Raw genomic sequence first — 25,104 nt, 5'->3', positions numbered from 1 at the left:
TAATCTAATATCAATGTTTGTTGTATGCTCAAGGTTTTATCTCCTATAATAGTCCACTGGCTGTTTCAGGTTTTCTGGCTGGGTATTTTTAGGTGCAGTTGTACCTAGTCCCTTCATATTTTGTCCATAACTCCTCAACAAAGTGTTAATTGGTCCATCTAATAAGCCATTGATTTTTAGGAAGGATTCAATAGTGATTTCCTCCCCCTTGCTTTACAACTCGTCAATATTTGCATCATCTACAGTAGTTGTTTCTTGCAACTCATCTCTTACACTTTCTCAATTTTGCCTCTTCTAGGCTTGTTCCAACTAGCCCTTGCCAGTCCTAAAATATTGGGTGATTAAAATACCCTTTTCCTCACTCTAAAATATACTCCAAAACCAACTACACTTGTTTTGTAAAATATCACTCAAAACTGGCTATTTCAGTCTGCCAACTAGGCCTAGTTTGAGGCCATTTACAAAGCAACTCACAATCCCTTGACTTTTGGAACTCCCATGACCCAAAAAAGTCTTAAGAAATGACTCAAATGCAAGGATTCTTTTTTTTTTGGTCTCATGATCAACTTTACAATGGTTTTTACAAAACCCTCCTTTCTAGCCCCTTTACCCTAGGGCTTTCTAGAACTCTTACTTTGCAACATCTCTAGAACCCCAAAATGGTTCAACCACCTTCACTTTGGTTATATTAGATGACTTCAAACATAAAATGCAACTCTTGTTTGGAGAAAACACTAAATCCACCTTGGGAGCAATCACATACCCCTTTTTACGCACTCAAATTTTAGGGAAAACTATGCAAATACTTCTTAAATAGTTTCAACACTCGACTTTTCAGATGGAAACAGTTATTATAGACTCAAACCAACAAGAAAAATCCCAAACTTGAGGTTTCTCAACACTCAACAATCAAATTTCAAAACTATTACCAACACTTACTACTAGGAAAATTTCTAGTTTTAATGGTCAAACTCCCAAACCATACAAAGGACCCCCCATTGTATTTGCATTTTTAAACACTCTTTTTGGAGACCTACAATAAAATCTCTCACTTTTTGGAGATCACACTCCGTTTTCATTTTACGACACCATCTCGGGTGATGGTGAAACTTGCAATGTCGGCTAGTACAAAGTTGCCAACTGCCAAATCTCTCTCACCTTTCCTCGTGGGATCGAACTGTCTACTCCGTTAGCTCCGTGTGGTCGGGTAAAACCTATTCCCAACCTCATCCTATCCCCTTTAATGCTCAAACGTTCTCAGGCACGCCAATCCAAAATGTCCCCAAGGGTCACTAAATGCCATAGGGTTGTGATCTTTGACGGGGCATATCTCAGAGCTTGTGTGAGGTATGGATGCGATTCTCATTCCTACAGGACCGTGTTGCGAAGACCTAAAATAACCTCTCTCACTTTTTGGAGATCACACTCCATTTTTTTTTTTACAACTCCATCTTGGGTGATGCTGAAACTTGCAGTGTGGGCCAGTTCAAAGTTGCCAACTACCAAATCTCTCTCACCTTTCGTCATGGGATCGAACTGTCTGTTCCGTTAGCTCCGAGTGGCTGGGTAATTCCTATCCCCAACCTCATCCTATCCCCTTCAGTGCTCGAACATTCTCAGGCACGCCAATCCGAAATGTCCCCAAGGGTCACTAAATGCCATAGGGCTGCGATCTTTGACGGGGCATATCTCGGAGCTCGTGCGAGGTATGGATGGGATTCCAGTTCCTACAGGACTGTGTTGTGGAGACCTACAATAAAATATCTCACTTTTTGGAGATCACATTCTATTTTCATTTTACAACGCCATCTCGGGTGATGCTGAAACTTGTAGTGTTGGCCAGTACAAAGTTGCCAACTGCCAAATCTCTCTCATCTTTCGTCATGGGATCAAACTTTCTCCTCCATTAGCTCCGGGTGGCCGGGTAAACCTTATCCCCAACCTTGTCTTATCCCCTTCAGTGCTCGAACGTTCTCAAGCACGCCAATCCGAAATGTCTCGAAGGGTCACTAAATGCCATAGGGCTGCGATCTTTGACAGGGCATATCTCAAAGCTCGTGCGAGGTATGGATGGGATTCCAGTTCCTATAGAACTATGTTGTGGAGACCTACAATAAACTCTCTCACTTTTTGGAGATCACATTCTATTTTCATTTTACAACACCATCTCGGGTGATGTTGAAACTTGTAGTGTTGGCCAGTACAAAGTTGCCAACTGCCAAATCTCTCTCATCTTTCATCATGGGATCAAACTGTTTGCTCCATTAGCTCCGGGTGGCCGGGTAAAACCTATCCCCAACCTTGTCTTGTCCCCTTCAATGCTTGAATGTTCTCAGGCACGCCGAACCAGAATATCCCTAAGGGTCACTAAATGCCACAGGGCTGCAATCTTTGACGGGGCATATCTCGGAGCTCATGCAAGATATGGATAAGATTCCAATTCCTACAGGACTGTGTTGCAGAGACATACAATAACCTCTCTCACTTTTTAGAGATCACATTCTATTTTCATTCTACAATGCCATCTCTGGTGATACTGAAACTTGTAGTGTTGGCCAGTACAAAGTTGCCAACTGCCAAATCTCTCTCATCTTTCGTCGTGGGATCAAACTGTCTACTCCATTAGCTCTGAGTAGCCGAGTAAACCTTATCCCCAACCTCTTCCTGTCCCCTTCAGTGCTTGAACGTTCTCAGGCACGCTGAACTAGAATGTCCCTAAGGGTCACTAAATGCCACAGGGCTGCAATCTTTGACGGGGCATATCTCAAAGCTTGTGCGAGGTATGGATGCGATTCCAGTTCCTACAAGATAGTGTTTCGGAGACCTACAATAAACTCTCTCACTTTTTGGAGATCGCAATTTATTTTTTTTTACAATTCCATCTCGGGTGATGCTGAAACTTGTAGTGTGGGCCAGTACAAAGTTGCCAACTGCCAAATCTCTCTCACCTTTCGTCGTGGGATCGAACTGTCTGTTCCGTTAGCTCCGAGTGGCCGGGTAAACCCTATCCCCAACCTCATCCTATCCCCTTTAGTGCTTGAACGTTCTTAGACATGCCAATCCGAAATGTCCCCAAGGGTCACTAAATGCCATAGGGTTGCGATCTTTGATGGGGCATATCTCGGAGCTTGTGCGAGGTATGGATGTGATTCTAGTTCCTACAGGACCATGTTGTGTAGGCCGACAATAACCTCTCTCGCTTTTTGGAGATCACATTCTATTTTCATTTTACAACACCATCTCGGGTGATGCTGAAACTTGTAGTGTTGGCCAGTACAAAGTTGCCAACTACCAAATCTCTCTCATCTTTCATCGTGGGATCAAACTGTCTGCTCCATTACCTCTGAGTGGCTGAGTAAACCCTATCCCCAACCTTGTCTTGTCCCCTTCAATGCTTGAATCTTCTCAGGCACACCAAACCAGAATGTCCCTAAGGGTCACTAAATGCCATGGGGTTGCAATCTTTGACGGGGCATGTCTCAAAGCTCGTGCAAGATATGGATGAGATTCCAATTCCTACAGGACTGTGTTGTAGATACCTACAATAACCTCTCTCACTTTTTGGAGATCACATTCCATTTTGATTCTACATTGCCATCTCGGGTGATGTTGAAACTTGTAGTGTTGGCTAGTACAAAGTTGCCAACTGCCAAATCTCTCTCATCTTTCGTCATGGGATCAAACTGTCTACTCCATTAGCTCTGGGTGGCCGGGTAAACCCTATCCCCAACCTCTTCCTATCCCGTTCAGTGCTCAAATGTTCTCAGGCACACTGAACCAGAATGTCCCTAAGGGTCACTAAATGCCATAGGGCTGCGATCTTTGACGGGGCATATCTATGGGTTGTCAATACTTCGACTATACTTTTAGTAAACGATTATCAATATGTGAAAAAATGGAACTCGTTGTATTTTGAAGTACTAAGAAGATGGCCTTGCCCTTCCCCAGGAATTTCAGAAATGGGAGACATTAGGTAAGAGAGTGAAAATGTTACTATCACTTAAACACACGTGACGCAATTTGAAATGCAAATTTTGATGGTAATCATTTTGTGATAAGGGAGAGACTAGGGATGATCATTGTTACTATCTCTTTAGTAGTGGAATTTTGTTTTCTCTTGAATTTGGTGGTGGGGGATCAGTGGTAAGACTCCTTGGATATTCCTTCTTATGATGTTAGTGACAAGTGTTGCTCTTTGAAAACACTTGTACAATCTTTTTAAATTATTAGATAAAAACAGAGAATTGTAAGTATTAAACATGATTAGCCTTTAGTTCCTAGAAGATCTTTATTTCCCCATCAATGCATTTAGAAAGTTAAGTTTGAAGAAGATCATAAATAGAAAAAAATAGAGAAGTGATTTAAACATTTATATTGATTGGAAACATGTGAGTCTTGAGTTTCCTCTACCTTTTAAAGAATGTTCCTTAGCTAGTAGACCTAATTCCATATTCCATAAGACTATCATTGCGCTAAAGATTTAGGAAACCAACTGCTCTAAGATAAAGCTTCCCGGTCAATAATAATCTAGACTATTGAGGTACATAATACTTCTTAGTTAAACTTGTGTTAATTCAGTATTAATTTTGTAATTAACTACAATTTTAGTATCTATGCACAGGGGGTGACTGAGAAAACTATTTGAGGTCCAATTTGAAAATATATTTGTAAGGATCTTGACCAAGGTTCACAACTTCGATGATTAATACATTCATTCAGGCCAGAACCTCAGTACAAAAAAATAATATATAAAAAAGGTAGTGAATAACGTCATGTCTAGACCCAAATCAACCAATGAAAGTCAAATTAGCATAATGTGGAACAACAATATATGCATTGAGTGGGTTGTCATAAAAAAGCTTCATAATAAAATTCATGTCTAGAATTAAAAGACCTTAAAGAACATTTATGCTTGTAACACAAATGGCCATTCAAAACTGAATATGATTACAATATGTGAAATAGCATTACAAGAACTTGTAATACTCTTGTGAACATCGTGTTAATTCTTGTAAGAATCCCTAAGATGATTGTTATACTCAAAATTTTGTTGAAATTGAATTAATTTTTATCCTATCAGTTAATTGGCTTAGGGTGATATATGCTTCTTGGATGGAATAATGAGTTCATGATTAACTCTGTATTAAGATTCATAGTATCTTCTAGTTATTTGCAAAGGAAATTTATAAATTACTTGCTAATGTCATATGGCTTGCTTGAGAAAGATGTCTGTGTTCTTATTGATGGGTACTAATGACTATCCACATTTAGTTCTTTAATATCCTATTTGACAAGCTTTCCATAGACATTTCTTTTCCATACTAAGTATTTTTGAAAACATATTTGAGTAGGACTATAGTAGATACTACTAGAAGTAGCTTCTTTGCAGTTTTTGAGAAATACTAATAAAGCAAAAAAGAACATCTACTAGTTGGTAGACATAATGGCAACTCTCTAGCAATTGAATTTAATTTCATACATGCACATATCTAATTTAATGTCATACATGAACATATCTAATTTAACGTCATACATGAACAAACATATAATATAAAATGATAACCAATAATGTCATATACATTAACAAACACATAATATATTATGATAACCAATAATGTCGTATATGAACAAACATATCATATATTAACCAATAATGTCATACATCAAATATGTCATACATCAAATATAGAATGTCATATGTACATCAAATGTGTATGGAATATGTCTCTCAGATGCCTATATATATACATGGGGAAGGAAACAAGTCTCTATATATATGTATCAAATATCTCAACTACATCTTTTCCTTCCCATGAGGGGAAGGAAACAAGTCTCTCGGCATCCTCTGCCGTCGTGTGGAGGGAGACATTGGAGATGACGAGGCCTTCCTGACAGGCTCACTTGACCTCTTGTTGAGGCTCTTCTCCAGGTCCAACTAATACAAAGAAAGTAGATATTGATCAATATTTATTATACGTTGAAATCAAATATATGTACTTACAAAATCAATTATTTTCTTACCGCCAACAAATAGTCACTCTGTAAGTCCACCTCAAATGCTCGTGGACGATCAGGCGTGACAAGACCCTACAACAATTCAATAAATTTAATCACTTATAAATAACATTAGAAATTTTGAGATTAACTGTTATAAACAACAACTAAAACGAAGAAAATTCTTTCATATCTCCGTCAGTGGCTGTGAGCTAGCCATAGCTGCGGCCACTCCACTATCAACAGACTGTCGCAAATGAGGAGGTGTGTCCGACATCATGAGCTGCACATCATACAATACACGTTATATCTAACATGAAACATGGAATAAATATAATAAAATGAATTAAATTAACATGAAACAACTGTACCTATGTGAAGCTCGTATGATGTCTCTGCTCTGCATCTATGGTAAAGGTTGAGGGTCCTGTGGAGAACTGATGCACATGCATATTTTTTTTGGTCAATCCTTAATATGATTATGTAATAAATATATGTATTAATTAAAATGATTAAATTGATACATACCTCAGGACTCGTCGAAGGGACAAAAAATGGGCCTGGAGGATCACTGCTAGGCCCAGGAACACTTTGACCCTAAATTTTGAACAATGTCAATAAATCCTAATTAATTAATCATTCACTATACGTATGAAATGTGATAAAATTAGTAATTTACCTATGTGTCAATGCCAAATGTCTCATTCAGGAACTGATCGATGAAAAGCCCATTATCTGCACCATCTCCGACATGAGTGCCAAATGTGCATAGGGATCCATATGAAGTGCACATGTGACCACAACGTATAGAAGGCTCCCCTTCAACTAATGGGCTCATGGAATGGATGAGGGTCTATTTCAAAGAATTAATGGTCGCTAGAGTGCTGGCCTCTACATGTTCCTTCACAACTGAGGGAATAATCACATGCTCACGCTGTGGATGGACCACGGGTGCCCTAACTACATTAGGGTCATGATGTTCTCCGAGCCTCTCAAATGATGACCCCCCACCTCTACCCTTGGAGTCTAACATATCAAAATAATTGGGGATCTCCCCAAGGACAAACTCACAATATAATTTCTTCAAAAAATACATGGGGACCTCGTGATTGTTGCAAGGAGAGGCATCAAAAACCATCCACCATCTATCCCAAAAATTATTTCTAAAAGCATCATATATGCACCAATGGATGGGGAATCATTTAGTACCCTCTCTAACAGTATTTTGCTCACCGGGTTTTCTAAATAATGCACATATAGTATCTTTTGGTATTTCCTTTTTTTTAACATCTTCATATGACAATTTATTTGCATAAAATCTTTTTTGTTCATCCCTCTTAGCCCGCCAAATATCTAACTGACCACTAACTGAGGCTATCTAAGTGTTAATGGATTCGAGGGATGATGCCAATTAAGCCCTCATTGGATTGGTTTGTCCGGATTCTTTCAACCAGGCAATGATTCCTTCTAATTCAGTTTTGCCTCTCTCTATTTCATTTCTTAGATTTTCTTGTGTGCCTAGTGGAGGTCTTGCAATTAGTTCAGGTTGTGGAATTTTTTCTTCTTGAGGAGGGTTTTGGTTTTGGGGTTCTTGAGGGTTTTGATGTTCTTGTAGATTTTCTGGTTGATTATGAACATTTCCTGATAAAAAATCAATTGAAATTCAAATAAATAAACAAATCTAAATGAAATTTGTAAAAACTCTACAAAAGAATATAAAAAACTTACAAAACAATATGAAAAATATATCAAACAATGCAAAGTTAGGTTTATATCACTTACGGCATCGTCGTGGGTGTGCTTGTGGTCTTGGATTTTGTTGACGAGGAGGCATTTTGGCAAATGATGGTGCAAATGTTGAGTCTTCAACTCATGTACGCGCTGCTCGTTGTAGGAGTAAAAGAAAATGGTAATGAAAATAATGGGCTACGGGTTTGCAGCCCATCATACATACTTTTTATTTTTTAGAAAGTGAGCGCGTACGCGCTGTTTAAAATAGGAAAAAAAAAATTGTTGTCACCTTTTTGGCACCACAACTCGGTGCATATGCCCAGATGAAAGACTTAAAATAGTTCAAATTAAAAATAAATTATATGGTTAGATAGCTAACACAGAGACCTATAATGTTATGTAACCTAATCTTATCGATACCCAACCACAAGGAATCTTGAAGGGGAGCACACAAGAAAAATCAATCATTTTTTGTATGTTTGCTAGAAAACACGTCTCAAACCTGTTTATAAACTCCAAACCTTTGGGTTGGATCTCCAAGGCAAAACCAAGACTTAGGCTTGGTTTTAATGCAAAGTTTTGAATAGCGCATGCGCCCTATAGCGCGCACACGATATTAAAGTGCTATTGAATTCAAAGTAGTGCGCACACACTATAGTGTGCACGTGCTATAGTGCGCACACACTATTGAGACCTAAATTGCAAACCAAAACCAAGAGAGAGCTAGGGGGGGTGGGACGAGGGAATGGCTATTTGTGTGTGTGAGAGAGATAGAGAGAAAGTAGGGGATGGGAGAGGGGAGAGAGGAAGTGAGAAAGAGTAGGGGTGGAAGAGAGAGTATAGGATGGGAGATAGAGGAAATGTGAGAGTAGGGGTGGTAGAGAGAGTACAAGATGCAAGAGAGAGGAAGTGTGTGTGAGAGAGAGAGTAGAGGTGGCAAAGAGAGAGTACAGGATGGGGGAGAGAGATTGAAAGTAGGGGATGGGAGAGAGAGGAAGTGTGAGAGAGAGTACAAGTTGGGAGAGAGAGATTGAGAGTAGGGGATGGGGGAGAGAGAGAGTAGGTGGTGGGAGACGGAGTGGGAGAGGAAGAGTGAGAGAGAGGAGGATGGGAATGCATGTGTGTGAAAGAGAGAGAGTAAGGAATGGGAGAGGGGGAAGATAGAGTAGCTTGAGAGAGAGTAGGGGATGGAAGAGAGAGTAGGCGATGGGAAAGGGAGTGGGAGAGGGAGAGAGAGAGGGGGGATGGAAATGTGTGTAAGAGAGAAAGAGAGAGAGTGTGAAAATGTGAGAGGGTAGGGGGTAGAAGAGAGAGAGTAGAGAGGGAGAGAGAGAGAGAGAGAGAGAGAGAGAGAGAGAGAGCAAGAGAGAGTGAGAGTAGGCAGTGGGAGAGGGAGAGCGAGTGAGAGAAAAAGTAGAGGATGGGAGAGGAGAGAGGGGGGATGGGTGTGTGTGAAAGAGAGAGAGTAGGGAATGAGAGAGGGGAGAGAGAGATAGAGAGAGTAGGTGATGGGATAGAAACAGAGTAGGCAATGGCAAAGGGAGTGGGAGAGGGAGAGAGAGGGTGGATGGAAGAGAAAGAGATTAGGCAATGGCAGAGGGAGTGGGAGAGTGAGAGAGAGGGGGGATGGAAGTGTGTGTAAGAGAGAAAGTAGGGGATGGGAGAGAGTGTGAGAGAGAGTAGGAGTGGCAAAGAGAGAGAGTGAGAGTAGGGAATGGGAGAGAGAGGGAGAGAGTGAGAGAGAGAGAGAGAGATAGTAGGTGATGGGAGAGGGAGTGGGAGGGAGAGAGAGAGGGGGAATGGAAGTGTGTAAGAGAGATAGAGTTGGGGATGGGAGAGAGTAGGAAATGAGAGAGGGAGTGTGTGAGAGAGAGAGACAGGGTGAATGGGAATGTGTATAAGAGAGATAGAGTAGGGGATGGGAGAGAGTGTGAGAGTTTGAGAGAGAGTAGGGGGTGGTAGAGAGAGCTTGTACAGGATGGGGGGGGGGGGAGAGAGAGAGAGAGAGAGAGAGAGAGAGAGAGAGAGAGAGAGAGAGAGAGAGAGAGAGAGAGAGAGAGAGAGATGGGAGAGAGGGTGAGAGAGTAGGGGATGGAAGAGAGAGAGTGAGAGTAGGGGATGGGAGAGAAAGTAAAGAGGGAAAGATAGTACTTGAGAGAGAGAGAGATAGTAGGTCGTGCAAGAGGGAGTGGGAGAGGGAGAGAGAGAGGGGGGATGGGAGTGTGTGTGACAAATCTAGAGAGTAGGGGATGGGAGAGGAGAGAGAGAGGGGGGGATGGGAGTGTGTGTCGATGAAAGAGAGAGAGTAGGGGATGGGAGAGGGGAGAGAGAGAGAGTAGGGGATGGGGGAGAGAAAGTAGGCAATGGGAGAGGGAGAGGGAGAGGGAGAGAGAGAGGGGGAATGGGAATGTGTGTAAGAGAGACAGAGTAGGGGATGGGAGAGAGTGTGAGAGTGTGAGAGAGAGTAGGTGGTGGCGGAGAGAGATCGTACGGGATGGGAGAGAGAGAGTGAGATTAGGGGATGGGAGTGTGAGAGAGAGTAGGGGATGGGAGAGAGAGAGTGTGAGAGTAAGGGATGGGATGGGAGAGAGAGAGAGAGAGTAGAGACGGAGAGAGAGAACTTGAGAGAGAGAGATCTAGTATGCATTAGGAGAGGGAGAGGGAGAGAGATAGGGGGGATGGGAGTGTGCGTGACAGATGCAGAGAGTAGGGGATGGGAGAGAAGAGAGTGGGGGGATAAGAGTGTGTGTGTCTATGAAAGAGAGAGAGTAGGGGATGGGAGAGAGTATGAGAGTGTGAGAGAGAGTAGGGGGTGGTAGAGAGAGAGTATGGGATGGGAGAGATAGAGTGAAAGGATGGGAGAGATAGAGTGAAAGGATGGGAGAGAGTGAGAGAGAGAGTAGGGGGTGGTAGAGAGAGAGAGAGTACGGGATGGGAGAGATAGAGTGAAAGGATGGGAGAGAGTGTGAGAGAGAGTAGGGGATGGGAGAGAGTGTGAGAGAGAGTTAGGAATGGGAGAGAGAGAGAGTAAGAGTAGGGGATGGGAGAGAGAGAGTAGAGAGGGAGAGAGAGAACTTGAGAGAGAGAGATAGTAGGTGACCTGGGAGAGGGAATGGGAGAGGAGGAGAGAGAGGGATGGGAGTGCAATGTGACAAATCTAGAGAGTAGGGAATGGGAGAGAAGAGAGAGGGGGGATGGGAGTGTGAGTGTGTGTGTCTGTGTCTATGAACGAGAGAGAGTAGGGGATAGGAGAGACTGTGAGACTGTGAGAGAGAGTAGGGGGTGGTAAAGAGAGAGTATGAGATGGGAGAGACAAAGTGAAAGGATGGGAAAGAGTGAGAGAGAGAGTAAGAGGTGGCAGAGAGAGAGAGAGAGTACAAGATGAGAGAGACAGAGTGAAAGGATGAGAGAGAGTGTCAAAGAGAGTAGGGGATGGGAGAGAGTGTGAGAGAGAGTTGGGGATTGGAGAGAGAGAGAGTAAGAGTAGGGGATGGGAGAGAGAGAGAGTAGAGAGGGAGAGAGAGAACTTGAGAGAGAGAGGTAGTAGTTGGTGGGAGAGGGAGTGGGAGAGGAGGAGAGAGAGGGATGGGAGTGCGTGTGAGCGATCTAGAGAGTAAAGGATGGGAGAGGGGAGAGAGAGAGGGGGATGGGAGTGTGTATTTGCAAAAGAGAGAGTTTAGGGGATGGGAGAGGGGAGAGAGAGAGTAGCCCAAGAGAGAGAGAGAGAGAGTAGCGGATGGGAGAGAGGGGTGGATGGGAGTGTGTGTAAGAGAGAGTAGGGGATGGGATAGAGTGTGAGAGAGAGTAGGAGGTGGCACAGAGAGAGAATGGGATGGGGGAGAGAGAGAGTGAGAGTAGGGGATGGGAGAGAGTGTGAGAGAGAGAGTAGGGGATGGGAGAGAGTGTGAGAGTGTAGGGAGGGGGAGATAGAGAGAGGGGGATAGGAGTGCATGTGAAAAATCTAGAGAGTAGGGGATGGGAGAGAAGAGAGAGGGGGGATGGGAGTGTGTGTGTGTGTGTGTGTGTGTGTGTGTGAAAGAGAGAGAGTAGGGGATGGGAGAGAGTGTGAGAGTGTGAGAGAGAGTAGGGGGTGGCAAAGAGAGTACAATATGGGAGAGATAGAGTGAAAGGATGGGAAAGAATGTGAGAGAGAGTAGGAGGTGGCAGAGAGAGAGAGAGTACGAGATGAGAGAGAGTTGGGGATGGGAGAGAGAGAGTAGAGAGGGAGGGAGAGAGAGATAGTAGGTGGTGGGAGAGGGGAGAGAGAGAGAGAGCAGCCCAAGATAGAGAGAGAGAGAGTAGTGGATGGGAGAGAGGGGTGGATGGTACTATGTGTAAGAGAGAGTAGGGGATGGGAGAGAGTGTGAGAGAGAGTAGGAGGTGGCAGAGAGAGAGAATGAGATGGGAGAGAGAGAGAGAGAGAGTAGGGGATGGGAGAGTGTGTGAGAGAGAGTAGGGGATGGGAGAGAGAGAGTAGAGAGTAGGGGATGGGAGAGTGTGTTAGAGAGAGTAGGGGATGGGAGAGAGAGAGTAGAGAGTAGGGGATGGGAGAGGAGAGAGAGAGGGGGATGGGAGTGTGTATCTATAAAAGATAGAGTTTAGGGGATGGGAGAGAGAGAGTAGCAGATGCGAGAGTGTGAGAGAGAGTAGGGAGATGGGGGGGAGAGAGAGAGAGAGAGAGAGTATGAAGTGGGAGAGGGAGGATGGGAGTGTGTGTGAGAGATCTATAGAGTAGGGGATGGGAGAGGAGAGAGGGTGAGAGAGATAGAGAGAGTAGGCGGTGGGAGAGGGAGAGCGAGAGAGAGTAAAGGATGGGAGAGAGGAGAGAGAGAGTGTGTAGGGGATGGGAGAGGGGAGAGAGAGTAGGAAGAGAGAGAGAGAGAGGGGAGAGAGAGTAGGAAGAGAGAGAGAGAGTAGGGAGAGAGAGAGAGAGAGTAGGGAGGGTGGAGAGTGATGTGTTCTCATATAGTGCATATGCGCTATAGCGCGTACGCATTATGTGAAATCACCTAAAAATGGTCAAAAAGCAACTTTGGGGCCTGTTTCATTCATTCTCTGCTTTTGTTCTATTCTGCACTTTGTTATCCTGACAGAAATTTTGGGTTTCAACACAGTAAACACTCTTTCAAGGTGGAAAACACTATTTCAAGCTAAGAAACACTATTTCAAGGTGGCAAACACTTTTGGAAGCTAGCAAACACCAAATTCAATCATTGGATACACGACTTGAAGACTTTTTGAATATTCCTTGTATAGAAAAGGTTAGTGCAATCTATTTTAAATATTGTTTGTTGATATATAGATACAAATTTGATTATAATTTGACATGTTGTTTAATATATAGTGAATTCATTGAAATTTGTATGTTTCAATGAAATGTTATTTCGAAATGGTTAGAAATTTGACAAGTTGTTTTATATATATATTGTGTATTCATTCAAATAATTATAATTTTTATATGTATTTGAATAATTTGTAATTTACACATTTTAAGTAATTCAAATGTTTGAATAATTTGACATGTTGAAATCATCATCATGCCAAGGAAGAAACCAAAAAATCAAACAAATGAAGATAGAGAGAGAGATTTGGCAATTAAAAGAGATAAAATGAAATTACTACATGAGCAAAGAAAATTGCAAAGAAATAATGAAGAATTGACTTTCAAAGAGGATCAAGAACCACCGGTACCAAGAAACAAAGAGGAAGAATTGGAAAGACAAAGAGAATGAATGAGACTGTTACACTCAAGAAGACAATTGAATTGTGAAGCTACACCATCTTCTAATGTTGGAGTCATATCGTCCGCTACACCATCTTCCAATGTTGAAGTCATATTTTCCTCTCATGTTGAAGAGACACCAATTTGTAGATCCGACAATATACACACTCCATCATGTCATGTTGAAGGCACAACATCAACACATCAAGTAGGTGATATTCCATCTTTTGCATCTTATTGCCAAGGCACATCATCTTCGGTTCAAGGTACGCAATACACTCAACCTTATGTTGATGTTCAAAATGTTGAGAGAATTGAAGAGATTATAACACCTTCTAGAATTCATTTTAGAAGACCAAAATATTTGATTGATATTGATAGTAACATTTTGAAATCAATGCCTGACAAGATTAGCAAGCATACTTGTCAAAGAAAAGTTAATCGTATGTGGAGATTATTTTTTGATTAATTAAATATTACAGGTCAATGCCAATTATTTTTTAAAATGATGAGAAATTTAAAATTTAGGCCTATCATGAAGATTCTTGGGCTAAGAACGATGGATGATTCAAATGAAAAAAACATTGTAAAGAATCTAATGAATGCTTATGACAAAGTGGGTTCTAAATCACGCACCAAAGATAGTAATATCGCAAGACGAGTACTTACATCGACAATAGTAAGTAGCCAAATGAAGAAAGTTTGACTCATGAGAAAGACAAGAAAAACATTAAAAATTGGTAGAGGTACTCTAAGGAGAGCCATGCTAAGGCGTGAGAGATTGGAAGATCCAACAAAAAATGAGTTATGGACATTTAGCGGTAGACTACCGCAAAAGGATAAAGAAATTAGTGAAGTCTTGAAATCATTGATCGAAGATTTTTGGAAAAATAACACACGTGTTTTACCTAATCAAAGAGATGTTGTAAGAAGGAGGATTGGTAGCCAAAATCGTGAGCCACATGCGAAACATTTTTTGGACACAACTCAGACACAATTTTTTACAAAATTTATTGGTATGTATCCTCAAATTCGAATAAGTCAAAATTTTTTTGAGATGGGTAAACCTTTTTATGTGAAGATAAATCAACACACACAACTTGTTGTTGTAGGATACATATTGAATTTTCTAACCATTTTGATGTTTTTAGGCATATATGCGTAATTTTGCATTCTCAGTTTGTTTTGCAGGATTGTGACATAAATGAGCCACCAAGATCTTCAAGGGAATTCATATCCAATATTTTATGTGAAATAAGGGATGGCCAAAAATTTTACAAGACATCATGCTTGGATGGTACGTGCTTATTTTGTGGTTCTTTACAACTTTTATCAACTTGTCAACATATGGATAGTACACATGCAATTGGAAATGAAATAGTAGATTATGATAAAATTTAAGACAGTGACATATGCTCTAAAAGATGGGAAACATGGTAAAAGATGTGATTTAGTCATTGAAAAGATTCCATTGTATGAGTTCATGAATATTTTTCGTGAAAACATTATTTACGAGTATGCAAGGCATACTCATAGAGCTCGATGGCTAGATTTGCAATTCAAGTTGTGCAAGGATACATTTCCACTGGATACCATTGTGTCAGTTGTAGATTTCGTAGAGAACTATGCACTACAACCACAAAATGAGGTGCAAGAAAACTATTATACTTCTCAACAAGTTTCCATATTTGTTCACATAACATTCATGCATTCAGCTACAAGTACAGAGGATGACAAGAAGATTTTGAGGGAGTACCATTTTTACATCACCGATGATCGATCACATTCTACGGAGTTCGTACATGGTTGTTTTCAACTATTTTATGGAGATTTGGCTAATGGGGGCATCACATATCGTCAACACATTATTTGGTCAGATAATTTTGCATCTCAATTCAAGAATGCATGGATGTTCTATTGGTTGAGCAGGATGCACAAGTTGTGTAGAATTCAATACATGTGGAATTTCACAGAGGCTGGTCATGGAAAGGGAGAGCACGATGGTGCAGGTGCATGCATCAAAAGAGCCTTAGCTCGTGAAGAACTAAAGTACAAAGATGGAGCAGTATTGACAAATGCAAAATCCATCGTCTAGTGGTGTAATGCTACAATGGGTCCAAGTAAGGAAGGTGAGTCTACGGTTCATAGATTTTTTTGGTTGATAGATAATACTAACATTGCACCATATCAGGATTGTTGCACACTAATAGGATCCAGTGAGTTGCACCCTTTTAGTAGCTCTGATGCAGGTTCATGGAGTATCCACACACAAAAAATGGCATGCTATTGTCCATCATGTGCAAAAGAAAATTGGGATGACTATGAGTCGACTGAATGGGTGGACAAATGGGATATACGGGTTTTGGACCCAATTGACACCTATCATCCCCCACACGCACTAGAAATGGTACAGATGGAATCGTCTATTGACTTTGACCACTTGTCTGATCTAGTGCAACCTGGTAATATACATATTTATATATCTTTGTAATTTCAATATGTAACTTTATAACTTTTACGCAAGTATTTTTTGAATTAATGATCATATTTTGTACATTTGTCACTGTAGGCCATGTTTTTTTTGTTATTGCACCTAAAGACAATGAAGAAGGGACAGATTATTATTTGTGTCATTGTGTTCAAGCCAAACAAAAATTGGATCACTCGGTTATAGATGGTGAAGGTTTAGAGTACCATGTCGGTGTGGTGGTTGTAACCAACACATGGCTTAGACGATATTCTATGAAGAACCCTAACTTGTGGTTATTTGAGGATTGGAAAATAGAGAGGAAGATTCTTCATTATTCAAATCTTTTTATCACATCAAATGTCTACTTGATAAAATATGGTGGAAAACCATATAATAAGAATCTTTGGAAAGTTCGCGAGTCAGACCATGAGGCAATACTTGAGACATTAAAATGTTGAGTAGATCCAGTTGGCTCATTAGATTGAATATAGAGAGAGGGAGAGAGAGAAAGAGTGATCAACTAGATCCAAATACATTGTTGCAACCTCTTCCCCAAGATTGTCCACATGACTAAGGTGGATCGTATTGTTATGATGCGTAAGTGATGAGATTTAGTTTAAATCATAGATTTTATGTTTTGATTTGTTTAGAATCTAGATTTTATGTTTTGATGTCTCCAATTTTTTTAAAGCTAGAACAATATTTTTCATATTTTCTTATTGTGACAATATTTTTCTTTCATTGCATGTTCTCTTGGATGACAGGAGGGAGAGAAGAAAAATAAGTAGATTTCCAAATAGCCAGCTATCCTTCTTCATGTAATTTATTCATTTAAGGTAAAAGTCCCATTTCCTTTGTTTGGCTTTGGTATTTGGTTATTTAAAATCATTATTCTAGTTGGACCTTCGTATGTTTGAATTTGGGATTGTTTGGTGTCTATTTATTATGATTATACTAAATTATTAATTCTATGATGTTTCTATTATTTAATTATTTAAAATAAATTACAACTTTTTGTATAAAATTATTATTTTTTATTTCTATCTATTTGTTATGATTATTTCTATTATTTAAAATAAATTAATTCTATAATTTCTCTATGATGAACTATTTATATTTCTAAACTTTGCATATTTTAAATTAGATATCTCTCGACTTAATTTACCAAAAAAATTAATTAAAATTTTAGGTATACTAGTAGTACACCATGACCAACAATCAAACTATTATAACAATACAAATACATTTAAATAGTAATGTAAGAATGGTTTAGTTCACATAAAAAATAAGTTCTATGCTCCCAATTGTCCATAAAACTGGGAAAGGGAATAGGTGCTATGCTCCCAATCCCAACATCCTCCTGTCCACTACTAGGAGATGTGTGTAATGTAGGATTCAACTCCATCAACTTAGTCATTTTTTTCACTAGTTGATTGGGACTCTCACCATTTGTTGCCAACTATGGTCACAATGCTTGGGGTTACACTTATTAAGTAAGAATATTTCCTAATCTAGGGATTAGAGCATTGAACATATCAGAATGTGATTTATGCTATGGGAGAAGAGCTATGTTGGGCATACTAATTGATTCTAGGGCTAGTGCAATTACATCTCCTTCCACTAGTGTTGTAAATATAATTTCTATAGTTGTTGAAGGTGCACCTCCAATATTTGGTCTATGTCTCTTTCAAACATTTAGATTATCCTCTCTTTCTTTCCTCTTCTATTCCTTTAGTGCAACCTTCTTCACAACTCATTTTCCCCTCTCTATAGCATCTAAGATCTCATTTCTTGCAATCTTTTCCTCTCTCCCATCTTTCCTATCCCTGATCTTCTCCTTCATGTAAAGTGCATTAGCCTCAAATAACTTCTTAGTCTCTCTTGTTCCTTAGAATTTTGTATCCTTTTCTTTGGTAGCTATAGGAATCTACTGGGTAAACCACTATGTTGTTTTTTGTCTAGTGGCATGTAACATATAAAATCAACATCTCCATCATAGTCATTTTGGGCCTGGGTATCAAAAAATTGTTAACTATTTATTTCATCGTGGTTGCCACCATTTGCAAAGCATTAGATGGCATCCTTGGGGTCAACATGTGGTGGGGATGGAATTAAAAGGGAAACATTTTCATCCCCACAAGTATTTGGTTACCCAAGGTTTGTGACAACCTCCTACAACCAATCTGGTTGTGAATCTTGCATTAGCAAGCTTAATCTAATATCAATGCTTGTTGTATGCTCAAGGTTTTATCTCCTATAATAGTCCACTGGCTGGTTCAGGTTTTCTGGTTGGGTATTTTTAGGTGCAATTGCACCTAGTCCCTTCATATTTTGTCCATAACTCCTCAACAAAGTGTTAATTGGTTCATCTAATAAGCCATTGATTTTTAGGAAGGATTCAATAGTGATTTCCTCCCCCTCGCTTTACAACTCATCAATATTTGCATCATCTACAATAGTTGTTTCTTCTGATCCACTACTTGTGGGTTGTGGTTTAGATCCCTATTTTCCATCCTCATCAACAATGAAGCACTTTCTTGGGCCTATATCATTCACTAAAACCTCCCTATTCAAAGACCATATCCCTATCCTATGGAAACCACTCATTATGTTATTGGGTGTAAGTGCCAAATTGGAGGCTTTGCTGGATAACATTCCTAACTCCTCATGACCAATATTGATTTGAGGGTTCCTAGCCAACCACACATTCCAAATATGTTTTAAGTAAGATTTTAATGGTGAGAAAAAACTAACATCCAATGATTGACACCTAAAGATGGTATACGCTACAAGTGACACACAATCTATGCCCAACTTCTTTGCTTTATCAATTATTTTCCATGTCATATGGATTCCATGATCATCAAATACTAGAAGACACCTTTTTGAGAGAAACACCCCACATGGAATTGTTCTTACAAAGTGGTATAGCCAATTCAAGAATAATTATTTCATCATCCATCCATGTACTTGGACTGCCATGCAGGCCTTGAGATCATAATTGAAAATGTAGTTTTTTATATGTCTCTTAGCCTTGAACAAATAAAAATTGGAATTCTCTAACCAACAGTAATGTAAGGAGACCCACCCTGCTAGTTTAGGCCACTATGCCCAAACTAACCAATGACTTCTTCTGATCCTATAGAGTTTCTTCCTGACCCTATTCCCAAGAGGATATCTCCCAACTATCCCCTTCCCTAGGATATATGCACACCAATTGACTATGTCAACTTCAATCACCACAATATTGAAATGAAGGAATTTTCTCTCTACTAGGAAAAATTGGGCACAAACCCCAATGCAATATCTAGGGTTATTATATGGTCCTCAACTTGATATTTCCAAACTCTCCTAATCATCACAAGACTCCACTCACCAACCCAAATCATAGATGTCATTTTCTTTCTTACTTGACCTACTAGGTCTAGAGCCCCAATTAGGCCAAAATTTTCAAACTCACTAGGTGCTCTTGCACCATTCTGCCCATGTGACAAAGAACTCATGGTGGATAAATTTGAAGGAATTTTGTAGGAATACCTTGCTTTCCAAAATCACTCGCATCTATCCATGTTACTTCAGATTTTGGTTGATCCTTCCATTTGATAAGATGCTCCATATAGGTGCCATGACAAGTCTTCTTCTTGATTCTTGAATCCGTAACCTTTTCAGCTTTTGGTTGAGATTATAATGGGATAGTGACTTCTTCAACCTTTGATTTTGTTTGTCCTTCTATGAATGTAGCCCCTTTATATTGAACTTAGTCCTTGACATTAAAGATAAGGTAAATTTCCAAGTTTGGTGGGAGTTCTATTTTGTCGGCATTAGAACCATAATTTGCAAGTACCTTACAAGGTCCTATCCTATGCATTTGTAGCTTGGTTGGAACACCCTATGCAAGTACCAAAACTCATCCTTGGCATCATATCATGGCCTCAACACCTTGGATCATCTCAAAACATCTCATCTAACATGTTCCAACTCCTTTCACACTCTCAGCAACTCATCTCTTAGACTTTCTCAATTTTGGCTCTTCTAGGCTTGTTCCAACTAGCCCTTGCCAGTCACTAATTTGTTGTTTTCTCCAAAATTTTCCATAGAACTTCCTAAACTATTGGGTGATTAAAATACCCTTTTCCTCACTCTAAAATATACTCCAAAATCAACTACACTTGTTTTGTAAAATATCACTCAAAACTGGCTATTTCAGTCTGCCAACTAGGCCTAATTTGAGGCCATTTACAAAGCAACTCACAATCCCTTGACTTTTGGAACTCCCATGACCCAAAAAATTCTTAAGACATGACTCAAATGCAAGGATTCTTCTATTTTTTTGGTCTCATGATCAACTTTACAATGGTTTTTACAAAACCCTCCTTTCTAGCCCCTTTACCCTAGGGCTTTCTAGAACTCTTACTTTGCAATATCTCTAGAACCCCAAAATGGTTCAAAAACCTTCACTTTGGTTATATTAGATGAATTCAAACATAAAATGAAACTCTTGTTTGGAGAAAACACTAAATCCACCTTGGGAGCAATCACATACCCCTTTTTACGCACTCAAATTTTAGGGAAAACTATGCAAATACTTCTTAAATGGTTTCAACACTCAACTTTTCAGATGGAAATGGTTATTATAGACTCAAAACAACAAGAAAAATCTCAAACTTGAGGTTTCTCAACACTCAACAATCAAATTTCAAAACTGTTACCAGCACTTACTACTAGGACAGTTTCTAGTTTTAACAGTCAAACTCCCAAACCATACAAAGGACCCCCCGCTATTTTTGCATTTTTAAACACTCTTTTTGGAGACCTACAATAATCTCTCTCACTTTTTTGAGATCACACTCCGTTTTCATTTTACGATGCCATCTCGGGTGATGCTGAAACTTGCAATGTCGGCTAGTATAAAGTTGCCAACTGCCAAATCTCTCTCACCTTTCCTCGTGAGATCAAACTGTCTACTCTATTAGCTCCGTGTGGCTGGGTCAACCCTATCCCCAACCTCATCCTATCCCCTTCAGTGCTCGAACGTTCTCAGGCATGCCAATCTAGAATGTCGCCAAGGGTCACTAAATGCCATAGAGCTGCAATCTTTGATGGGGCATATCTCGGAGCTTGTGCAAGGTATGGATGCGATTCTAGTTCCTACAGGACCATGTTGTAGAGACCTACAATAACCTCTATCACTTTTTGGAGATCACACTCCATTTTTTTTTTACAATGCCATCTCGAGTGATGCTAAAATTTGCAGTGTGGGCTAGTACAAAGTTGCCAACTACCAAATCTCTCTCACCTTTCGTCTTGGGATCAAATTGTCTGCTCTGTTAGCTCTGGGTGGCTAGGTAAACCCTATCCCCAACCTCATCCTATCCGATTCAGTGATGAAACGTTCTCAGGCACGCCAATTTGGAATGTCCCCAAGGGTCACTAAATGCCATAGGGCTGCAATTTTTGACGGGGCATATCTCAGAACTCGTGTGAGGTATGGATGAGATTCTAATTCCTATAGGACCATGTTGCAGAGACCTACAATAACCTCTTTCACTTTTTGGAGATCACATTTCTTTTTCATTGTACAATTCCATCTCGGGTGATGCTGAAACTTGTAGTGTTGGCTAGTACAAAGTTGCCAACTGCCAAATCTCTCTCATCTTTCATCGTGGGATCAAACTGTCTGCTCCATTAGCTCCGGGTGGCTGGGTAAACCCTATCCCCTTCAATCCTCAAATGTTCTCAGGCACGCTGAACCAAAATGTCCCTAAGGGTCACTAAATGCCATAGGGCTGTGATCTTTGATGGGGCATATCTCAGAGCTCGTGTGAGGTATGGATGCGATTCTAGTTCCTACAGGACAATATTGCAGAGACCTACAATAAACTCTCTCACTTTTTAGAGATCACATTTCATTTTCATTTTACAATGCCATCTCGGGTGATGCTGAAACTTGTAGTGTTGGCCAGTACAAAGTTGCCAACTGCCAAATCTCTCTCATCTTTCATCGTGGGATCAAACTATCTGCTCCATTAGCTCCAGGTGGCCGGGTAAACCCTATCCCCAACCTTGTCTTGTCCCCTTCAGTGCTCGAACGTTCTTAGGCATACCGAACCAGAATGTCCCTAAGGGTCACTAAATGCCACAGGGCTGCGATCTTTGACAGGGCATATCTCAGAGCTCGTGTGAGATATGGATTAGATTCCAATTCTTGCAAGATTGTGTTGCAGATACCTACAATAACCTCTCTCTCTTTTTGGAGATCAAATTCCATTTTCATTCTACAATGCCATCTCGTGTGATGCTGAAACTTGTAGTGTTGGCTAGTACAAAGTTGCCAACTGCCAAATCTCTCTCATCTTTCGTCGTGGGATCAAACTGTCTACTCCATTAGCTCTGGGTGGCTAGGTAAACCCTATCCCCAATCTCTTCCTGTCCCCTTCAGTGCTCGAACATTCTCAAGCACGCTGAACCAGAATGTCCCTAAGGGTCACTAAGTGCCACAGGGCTGTGATCTTTGACGGGCATATCTATGGGCTGTCAATACTTCGACTATACTTTAAGTCAACGATTATCAATATGTGGAAAAATGGAACTCATTGTATTTTGAAGTACTGAGAAGATGGCCTTGCCCTTCCCCAGGAGTTTCAGAAATGGGAGACATTAGGTAAAAGAGTGAAAATGTTACTATCGCTTCAACGCACATGACACAATTAGAAATGCAAATTTTGATGGTAATCATTTTGTGATAAGGGAGAGACTAGGGATGATCATTTTTACTATCTCTTTAGTAGTGGAATTTTGTTTTCTCTTGAATTTGGTGGTGGGGGATCAGTGGTAAGTCTCCTTGGATATTCCTTCTTATGATGTTAGTGACAAGTGTTGCTCTTTGAAAACACTTGTACAATCTTTTTTAAATTATTAGATAAAAATAGAGAATTGTAAGTATTAAACATGATTAGCCTTTAGTTCCTAGAAGATCTTTATTTCCCCATCAATGCATTTAGAAAGTTAAGTTTTAAGAAGATCATAAATAGGAAAAATTAGAGAAGCGATTTAAACATTTATGTTGATCGGAAAAACGTGAGTCTTGAGTTTCCTCTTCCTTTTAAAGAATGTTCCTTAGCTAGCAGACCTAATTCCACATTCCACAAGACTTTCATTGCGCTAAAGATTTAGGAAACCAACTGCTCTAAAATAAAGCTTCCCGATCAATAATAATCTAGCCTATTGAGGTACATAATACTTCTCAATTAAACTTCTATTAATTAAGTATTAATTTTGTAATTAACTACAATTTCAGTATCTGTGTACAGGGGGTGACTGAGAAAACTATTTGAGGTCCAATTTGAAAATATATTTGTAAGGATCTCGACCAAGGTTCACAACTTCGATGATTAATACATTCATTCAGGCCAGAACCTCACTACAAAAAAATAATATATAAAAAAGGTAGTGAATAACGTCATGTCTAGACCCAAATCAACCAATGAAAGTCAAATTAGCATAATGTGGAACAACAATATATGCATTGAGTGGGTTGTCATAAAAAAGCTTCATAATAAAATTCATGTCTAGAATTAAAAGACCTTAAAGAACATTTATGCTTGTAACACAAATGGCCATTCAAAACTGAATATGATAACAATATGTGAAATAGCATTACAAGAACTTGTAATGCTCTTGTGAACATCGTGTTAATTCTTGTAAGAATCCCTAAGATGCTTGTTATACTCAAAATTTTGTTGAAATTGAATTAATTTTTATCCTGTCGGTTAATTGGCTTAGGGTGATATATGGTTCTTGGATGGAATAATGAGTTCGTGATTAACCCTGTATTAAGATTCATAGCATCTTCTAGTTATTTGCAAAGGAAATTTATAAATTACTTGCTAATGTCATATGGCTTGCTTGAGAAAGATGTTTGTGTTCTTATTGATGGGTACTAATGACTATCCACATTTAGTTCTTCAATATCCTATTTGACAAGCTTTCCATAGGCATTTCTTTTCCATACTTAGTATTTTTGAAAACATATTTGAGTAGAAGGACTACAGTAGATACTACATGATGTTTTAACAAATAAAGTAATGGGTTAAAGACTATTATTTACAAGGTATTATGTCATAGTATAATAATTGTAATGATCTTAGACTAATGATATACTTGAAGGTAACCTCGACATGCAGCAAGAAAGACAACCTACAGCCAAGGCTATATTGTGCCTACAACCAAAGCCACTAGTGCACATAGCCAAAGCCATGGATGCTTATAGCCAAAGTTACAAGTGTTCGCAGCCAAAGCCATGAGTACATGAAGTCGATGATCACAATTGTTTACAACTATTCACTAGAAATAGGTTCTTTGCAGTTTTTGAGAAATACTAATAAAGCAAAAAAGAACATCTACTAGTTGGTAGACATAATGACAACTCTCTAGCAATTGAATTTAATTTCATACATGCACATATCTAATTTAATGTCATAGATGAACATATCTAATTTAACATCATACATGAACAAACATATAATGTAAAATGATAACCAATAATGTCGTATATGAACAAATATATCATATATTAACCAATAATTTCATACATCAAATATGTCATACATCAAATATAGAATGTCATATGTACATCAAATGTGTATCGAATATGTCTCTTAGATGCCTACATATATACATGGGCAAGGAAACAAGTCTCTCTCTCTCTCTCTATATATATATATATATATGTATCAAATATCTCAACTACATCTTTTCCACCCCACAAGGGGAAGGAAACAAGTCTCTCGACATCCTCTGCCGTCGTGTGGAGGGAGACAGTGGAGATGACGGGGCCTTCCTGACATGCTCACTTGACCTCTTGTTGAGGCTCTTCTCCAGGTCCAACTGATACAAAGAAAGTAGATATGAATCAATATTTATTATATGTTGAAATCAAATATATGTACTCACAAAATCAATTATTTTCTTACCGCCAACAAATAGTCACTCTGTAAGTCCACCTCAAATGCTCGTGGACGATCAAGCATGACAAGACCCTACAACAATTCAATAAATATAATCACTTATAAATAACATTAGAAATTTTAAGATTAACTATTATAAACAACAACTAAAACGAAGAAAATTCTTTCATACCTGCGTCAATGGCTGTGAGCTAGCCACAGCTGCGGCCACTCCACTATCA

The sequence above is a fragment of the Cupressus sempervirens genome, chromosome 9 (genome assembly GCF_028749045.1).
Source record: "Cupressus sempervirens isolate cs-2001-9-10 chromosome 9, ASM2874904v1, whole genome shotgun sequence".
Lineage (NCBI taxonomy): Eukaryota > Viridiplantae > Streptophyta > Pinopsida > Cupressales > Cupressaceae > Cupressus > Cupressus sempervirens.
The sequence above is the reverse complement of the archived record's forward strand: the minus strand, read 5'-3'. Positions refer to the sequence as shown.